Raw genomic sequence first — 7,774 nt, 5'->3', positions numbered from 1 at the left:
TAGGAGTGATTGATCCATCCTAGTGATGTTCTCCACTAGTCCATTGATTTTGATGATTAGGTGGTGTTGAATTTAGAGTCTCTCATCGATGATTATCAAGTCAGATCATAAACTTAGTGCTTATCCCTTGTTTGGCACGAAAATAGCATGATTTTTAAGTGCGTGCCAGAGTTCGAGTCGACTCGGATACGTTTCAGAGTCAGCTCATAAGGAGGAGTCGACTCGCACATGGACGGGAGTCGACTCGAGGAAGATGAAGCATAAAGGGAGTCGACTCGCACATAGGCGGGAGTCGACTCGAGGTCGATGACAGCATTAGGGGAGTCGACTCGCGCATATTTTGGAGTCGACTCGAGGTCGAGTCGACTCGCGACTCAGTGGAGTCGACTCGAGGTCGGGATCCGGGTTTTTTAACCCTAATCCAAGCATTTAATTGACACTTCTATTCACCGCTGCCACTATTCATAAACCCTAGAGCCGTCTCCTACGTCGTCTCCAACCGTCCTTAGGGCTTTTCCGTCGACCCTCTTCCGTCCCTTAGGGTTCATTCCTCTTCCCTAGGTCTAGAATGCCTCGAAAAACCGTTGTCCCAAGCCGGAAGAGGCCCCAACCCGCGACCGGTGCCGAGCGACGGTCCAAGGCTCGGAACGATCCCGTGAGGCCACAACCTCCGGCTCGTTCCCCGCCGAGGCCCGTTCCCTCGTGTCCGTGCGCCGGGAAGGCGGTCTCCACCGGGAGATACGTCAACTTTGACTATCTCTCCCGGGAGGGCTTCACCATAGGAGAGAGGTTGCGGGCCCAGGGATTAGAGTTCTTTTGTTCCTTGGATCTCCCCACATACCCTGGTCTAGTTAGGGAGTTCTATGGAACAGTACATAGGAGAAATGGTGGGATAGAGGGGACCGTAGCGGGTGTCCCACTATTTATTTCGGAGGATATCATTGCTCAAATCCTCCATCTTCCCCAAGTAGGCGTATCACCTACTCATCCTGAGGATAGGATTGAGGCCCTTACGGCCATTTTAGGGAGTCCACCCCAGTCCCCATTAGATGAGGTGTCTGCCAGCTCACTGTCAGTTGAGATGCGGCTCCTCCTGAGCATCATCTCTAGGACCCTTTTCCCTAAGACCGGCCGATTTGATTTTGTGTCTGAGAGGGACCTAGCCCTCATGTACCACATTCTCCAGGACACCCCTATCAACTTCCCCAAGATGATCTATAGATACCTATGTGAGCCACTAGATAGACCTAGGCTCACCCTTCCTTATGGGATGCTGTACACCCTGATCTTTAGGGAGTCCGAGATCCCTATTCCTGAGGGGGAACCCTCTCGCGCATTGCGATGGATAGATCGCATGGGTGAGGAAACCCTACACAGGATGGGGTTTCATAAGGTAGAGGGAACATGGGTTGGGAAACCATCTTCCTCCACACCTACTACCAGACGCTCCCCCAGTCCTGATCCAGATTCAGACTTTCCTACCTTTCCCTCCACCTCAGCACCCTCCACCTCAGCCGGACCCTCCTCCTCAGCTCCACCCACTCAGCCGATGGAGGTCCGGATATCTCCTGAGCAGCTCCGGGAGTTGCGGCAGGAGATTGTTCAGGATCTTCGGGACGACCTGCTGAGGGAGCTCCGAGGTCCAGCCCCTGCACCTTCTTCTGTATTGGTTCCCTCTCTATCAGCCGTGACCGAGATGACGGCTCATCTGAGGGAGGAGATCTTCAATGTCAGAAGCCTGATACAAGCCCAGTTCTCCAACATGAGCGATGTCACAAGCAACATACGGAAGATGCGAGATGACATCCGACACGATATGGGCACTACCAGTCAGGGGGCCCAGCGCTTGGCGAATGTCCTGATCGCCAAGCTGGACACACTTCAGGAGACTCTGACCGAGCTCTCCACGACACACAGCAGGGCCACCTCGGCCATTATCACACAGTTAGGGCACGTCACCGATGCGGTCACCGTACTCATGGAACAGCAGTCCAGACTGCCCAAGGGAGCCGCATCCTCCTCGAGGAAGCCCTAGCTTATTTTGTTTACTTGACATGTATTTACTGCTTTACTTATTGTATTCACAAATGTACTTACATATACATCAATACAATGAGTAGACAAATTTCTTCAAAATTGTGCAAATTGATCTCCGCTTGCTTGTGTGTTCTGCTTACTTCCTTTTTGATGCAATGACAAAAAGGGGGAGAAATATATTTAATAGATATGTAAAAGGAAAAAGGAATCAATAAAAATCAATAAAAAGAAAAACTTTTAAAATACACAATAATTTGTTCTAAGTGGATTTGATACCTCGAGGCTCATTATCTCTCTGTTGGGGCTCCTAATGGAGTAATCTTCAGAATCTATTCAAGAAATATTCGGAGATTAGTTGAATCCTACTCAAGAATAAATTAACTGATTTTCTCTCTAAAAACCAAAAATTTAAGTTCAAAAGCTTCAATGCATTAAAAGAAAATTCAGAGAATCAAATCAAAGTTAAATGCATATGTTGAGGGGGAGAATCTGAATTTTTAAGAGAGCAAAATCATTAAAGACATATAAGCCAAACAATTGATTGCATGACATGAAGGCTTATATAATTCCAAATGAAAGGGGGAACTTTAACTCCAAAATTTATTGTTTCACACCTTTCAAGTTTGGATAAATTAAATAACCAGACACTTGAATTCATTTATAGATTTTATTTTCGTGTTTGTTGTGCAATTCACTTTACATATACTCAATATTTTGTCATTATCAAAAAGGAGGAGATTGTGGAGTGATTGATTAAAACCCTATTTGATTTTGATGAGCTCAAAGCATTTGAGTATATCTTATGCTTACTAATGAATTCAATCTAGTGTTTCAGTGAAAATCTTATAAATTTATGGTTAAGTGCAACTGGTTTTGGTTCAAGATATTTTGGATAAGTTAAGAAGTCAAGATGAACCAAAGTCTGAGACTCGAGTCGACTCCGGGATATTACGAGTCGACTCCAAGCGTATCAGAAGCACTGGCACAGGCTCGAGTCGACTCCGGAACATTACGAGTCGACTCCGACTGAGAACAGACAGACGAGCAGAAAGATACAACTCAAAACCTGTCAGCGAGTCGACTCCTGAAGAGCGCGAGTCGACTCCGATGCTAGCCGAGTCGACTCCAGAGCAGTATGAGTCGACTCCAGGGAGTTACAGACAAAAAGTCAGAGAGCAGTTTTCGGACCCTGAGAGTCGAGTCGACCCCTGAGGAACGCGAGTCGACTCCGATGGTTGGCAGGTCGACTCCAAAGAAAGCTAGAGTCGACTCTCAGTGTTATACTAGGCAAAAGTCAGAGAGCAGTTTTCGGACACTGAGATCCGAGTCGACTCCCGCAATGCCCGAGTCGACTCCGAGACAGCGCGACCCCAAAAAGACAGAAGACAGTATTGTTGTCTCTGAGACGCAAGTCGACTCCAAGACAGTTCGAGTCGACTCCAAGGCAGCGCTACTCCAAAAAGACAGAAGACTGTTTTTCGGATACTGAGAGCCGAGTCGACTCCGAAATAGTTCGAGTCGACTCCAAGACTGCACGAGCCAAAAGACAGAAGATCGGGAGTTCGGCCTCTGAGCGCCGAGTCGACTCCCAGAACTCACGAGTCGACTCGAGTGAGCCAAGTTGAAGAATACATCTATGGATTCCTTGGGATGAGCCGACTCCAAAAGTGCAAGGTCAGCTCCAGATTTTGGCGAGTCGACTCCGGGTTAAGTCGAGTCGACTCCCAGGCGAGAAGACCACTTTAATTCAAATCTGGAACAATTGCCGAGCCGACTCCAGAAAAGCATGAGTCGACTCCTGCTACAGCCGAGTCGACTCCAGATCGCGCGAGTCGACTCCGACCCCAACGGACACATTGTCAGGATGTGCAGAATGTGTAGAACGGCTAGTAAAGTGTGTCTAACGGCTAGTTTCCGTGGGGAATGGCTTAAATAGCCACAGAGGACTGTAGCAAAGCAGAGAAGTAACATTCCACTCAAAGAAAACAAGAATCCTTCATCTGCAAACTGATTTCAACGGAAAAGAAGGAAGAGGGCCATTAACTCCAGTCAACCAACTCTTCCCAGCATTAAAGAAGTCTCCTCCCGCCTCCAAGTCATCCAGACATTCAAGAGGAGACCCAAAGTTCAAGAAGCCCTTCTCTACTTCATCTCAAACGTGTTTGAGGGCTCTTAACTTTTTTCTTATATATATCGCTGTATATCTGCTTTTTAGAAGCTCTATTTTTCTGTTTGTCTTTGTTCTTTCCATTTGGTTCTTACTTGATTCAATCAGGGGATTGAATCAAGGGTATATAGGTTTGTTGGTGAGCCTAGGTTGAAACCAACGTGTAAGGGTTCGATTGTGATTCCGGAAAAACAATCGGGGTGGTTCTAGTCGGTGAGCCTGGAAAAACCGACCGAGTTCGTTGTGATCTCGTAAAACAACAAGTTGGGTTGTGAGCTTGCAAAACAACCGGCTGTAATTCGAGGGGTTATAGTGAATTCCCAAGTGAGACTTGGGGAGTGGACGTAGGAGCAAGGGTTAGCTCCGAACCACTATAAAATCCTTGTGTTTGTGATTGTCTTGTTATTCGCACTTTCTTTTCATTCACTGCACGCAGCATCTAATTAATTAACCTGCAAAAAGAATTAATTAGTTATCCACAAACGTTTTAATTGAAAAATTAGTGTAAAACCCAATTCACCCCTCCTCTTGGGTTGTCTATCTGGGCAAAACTTTCTCCCAGCTCTTGGAACCCGGATCAAGTCTTTCTTCCTAGCCATCCGCAAAGCAGCCAACCGTGATCCCAGGACCCGTGAAGCTTCCCACGTCCGCATCCCAGCTCTTCTCGGATCTCCTTCCTCCCCATGTCATCCCAGTTCACAGCGCATCCTAGCAACACGCGAAGCATCCTCCACGTCTGATTCTTCTGGAGCTTTCTCCTGTGTTCCCGCGTGCAAGACCCAACCATCCCGAGATCCCAGCTCCGTGATCATGATCCACTCACGTGCAATCTTCCCAGCAGAATTTCCAGCCGCGTCTCAACTTCCCTCAGCCCTCCATGTGCAAATCCTAGCACCCTGTGAAGCTTTCCAGCGCCAGCGTGGAAGATCGCGATCCATCCGAGCGTCTTCCGGATTTGCGACCCCAAGGAACTGTGTCCGTCTTCTCCGCTTGTGATCCAGCACTCGTCCGCACTCCATCTCCTGCGTTCGATCCAGCCATTCGAATCCCAAATGCCAGCGGTCTAAGCTTCATCTTTAGCATGAGATCCCAGCATCCCGGGATTTCCGCGATCAGCTCTCATCTGAGCGTCGATCCCATATCCAGCCGTCCACGTCCGAGCTCCCATGATTCCGCATCTAGGTATCTTGCAACTGGCATGAGAGATCCATCAAGGGGGTTATATAAGGGCTCTCTCGGTGGGGGAGAGGGCGCTCATTCTTTCCCATTGAAAAATAGAGGAGGGCCTCTGCCATCCGAAAAAAAAAGAAGAGAAAGGGAAATAGGGGATGCCCTGTTTCCGGAAATAAAAAGAAAAAAAAGAAGGAAGAGGAACAGGGGAGTTTCTTTTATGTTTATGGCCGGCTAATCCCTTAGGTGAAGGGTGATGGAGGAACCTTTGATGTTTTATTTTCTTTCAAGTAAATTCTGAACGATTGATCTCTCTGATTTATATCTATATATGTGTTTTTGATTCTTGCATATTTATCTATGAGATAGATCTTTTACGGTTTATATTTATTGATTCATGGATTGTTTCGATGTTTGATTTGTCGTAGACATAATCGGCACGATAAATACTTAGATTTTGAATTCATGATTTCAAATTATATACTCCATGATTAGAACTATTCTATCTGATTGATCCTTAATCAAGAATCACAGAATTTAATTGTTGAAAATAATATCATCAAGAGGGATTCCAGATCCCTACACCATCTTAATCTATCCAACTTCGATTCTCTGTTTACTGATTTATTTTCTATTTGCAAAACATTATCTTAAGCCGTAAATTCATTGAATTAATTAATCTAAAATTATATTAAATAATCTCATATATATTTCGTTTTCTGAGGATTCGACCTCGGACTCTCGAGAATTTACTACTTGTGCGGTTCTCCTATACTTGGGAGATTAGTTTCGCGAAAACATTTTTGCGAACGCGTCAATGAAGACATCCCATTAGACTCTTACCCATTGACTGTGACATAAGGGAGCATTGTTTACATCACATCATAAGAGCTATGGGATCGCCGGAGGCAGTTGCCATCCAGATAAACCTAATGGATAGACTAACTTTAAATAGGTTATCACGTGACATCTGATAGGCTGAATGGGGTTTGGCCATGGTATGCCAAATGGTTGCAAGGAGCATAAGGGTGCAAGCCAAGCAGTGCTAGGACATTAAATAGGTCTAGAGTCAATGCATCTAGTGATGTGATTGCTAGATCTTTGGCCTGATGATAATAGTCATGCAACAAGGAGAAGTGTGTGAGTAGTTGCTGGAATGACAAAAAAGTGAGTGTCTAGGGTGTAACCATAGGAACAACTAGAGATATGTGGAGGACAGACATGAAAAGTTATTGATGCTGGGAGACAATGGTTACCTAACCATTTAGAATTGTATTGTATAAACATAGGCATGTAACTCTAGAAGAAAAGCTTTTTCGCCAATCAAGCACCTATCATTTATCTTTTCCTTTAACTTTATTTATCTTTAATTTTCTTGCCTTAGTTACCTCACTCTAATCTAGTTTATTCATAGCTATTAGTGTAAAATCGTAGCCCTGGCTACAACATATCTCCTCCTCTTCCGAGCAAGTGGTATCCTGGTGATGAAAGCTGAAGGCATCATGATCCATGTTGCCAACCCTTTACCCTTTCTTCTTTTTAATTAACATCGATGGTACGCCCACATACTTGCCAGGGATCCGCATGTTGTATTTTTCCTTGCGGAGAATCCAATGGCCAACAGAAAGTCAATTAACCTTTAGACTAGAATAATCCTAAGATTCCAAAAGTTGATAGTGAAAGGAAAGAAATTCTTTAAGAATCAATCTAGAATTAGATTCCTAGAGCTATCATTAAGAGCTAAAGTATTTGTTGCATTGCAGCATCTAAGTAGTTAAGTAGTAAGATGATAAAATGTAGCATCCCAATGCCCATTATCAACCAAATAAAACAAACTTTCTATATCTATCTACCTTTTGAAGGTGTTTGTATCTCTATCTCAACAACCTAACTGGAGGTCATGGGATGAAGGTAGATATAAATCATATGACCTTTGTTGATCTGGATAAGGTTTAGCCATGATAAATCCTACATACAGAGGTATAGATTGAAGAGGTAGAATATAGCAATCATGCTGAAGAGCGGGCCAACAGATCAAGACTTAGTCGTGATCAATCATAATATAAGGTATATGAAGTCAGATAGCTAACAGAACAACTAAAATGAGGTGATGAAATTGGTCTCCAAGATACTCCTAAGTGCTAAAGACTGTATTGTAAGCCAAATAAGGAGAGGGCCAACATGAGCATATTGGATGAACCAAGATAAAAGAAATATAATTATCGGTCTGATAGTTGGTGTAAAGCAACTGTGCTAATGAATATACGCAGTGGAGGATAATTGGCATCAATTACTAGAATTGCCAAAAATGGAGGCCAATCATGGATAATAACCACTAGAATAGAAAATTGTTATATTTAGTATAAATAAATAGAAATTATACTCTATAAAAGATCCTTC

This window comes from Phoenix dactylifera, chromosome 14 (assembly GCF_051530095.1).
Source record: "Phoenix dactylifera cultivar Ajwa chromosome 14, Ajwa_hap1_PhDact_Kaust_v1.1, whole genome shotgun sequence".
Taxonomy (NCBI): Eukaryota; Viridiplantae; Streptophyta; class Magnoliopsida; order Arecales; family Arecaceae; genus Phoenix; species Phoenix dactylifera.
The sequence above is the reverse complement of the archived record's forward strand: the minus strand, read 5'-3'. Positions refer to the sequence as shown.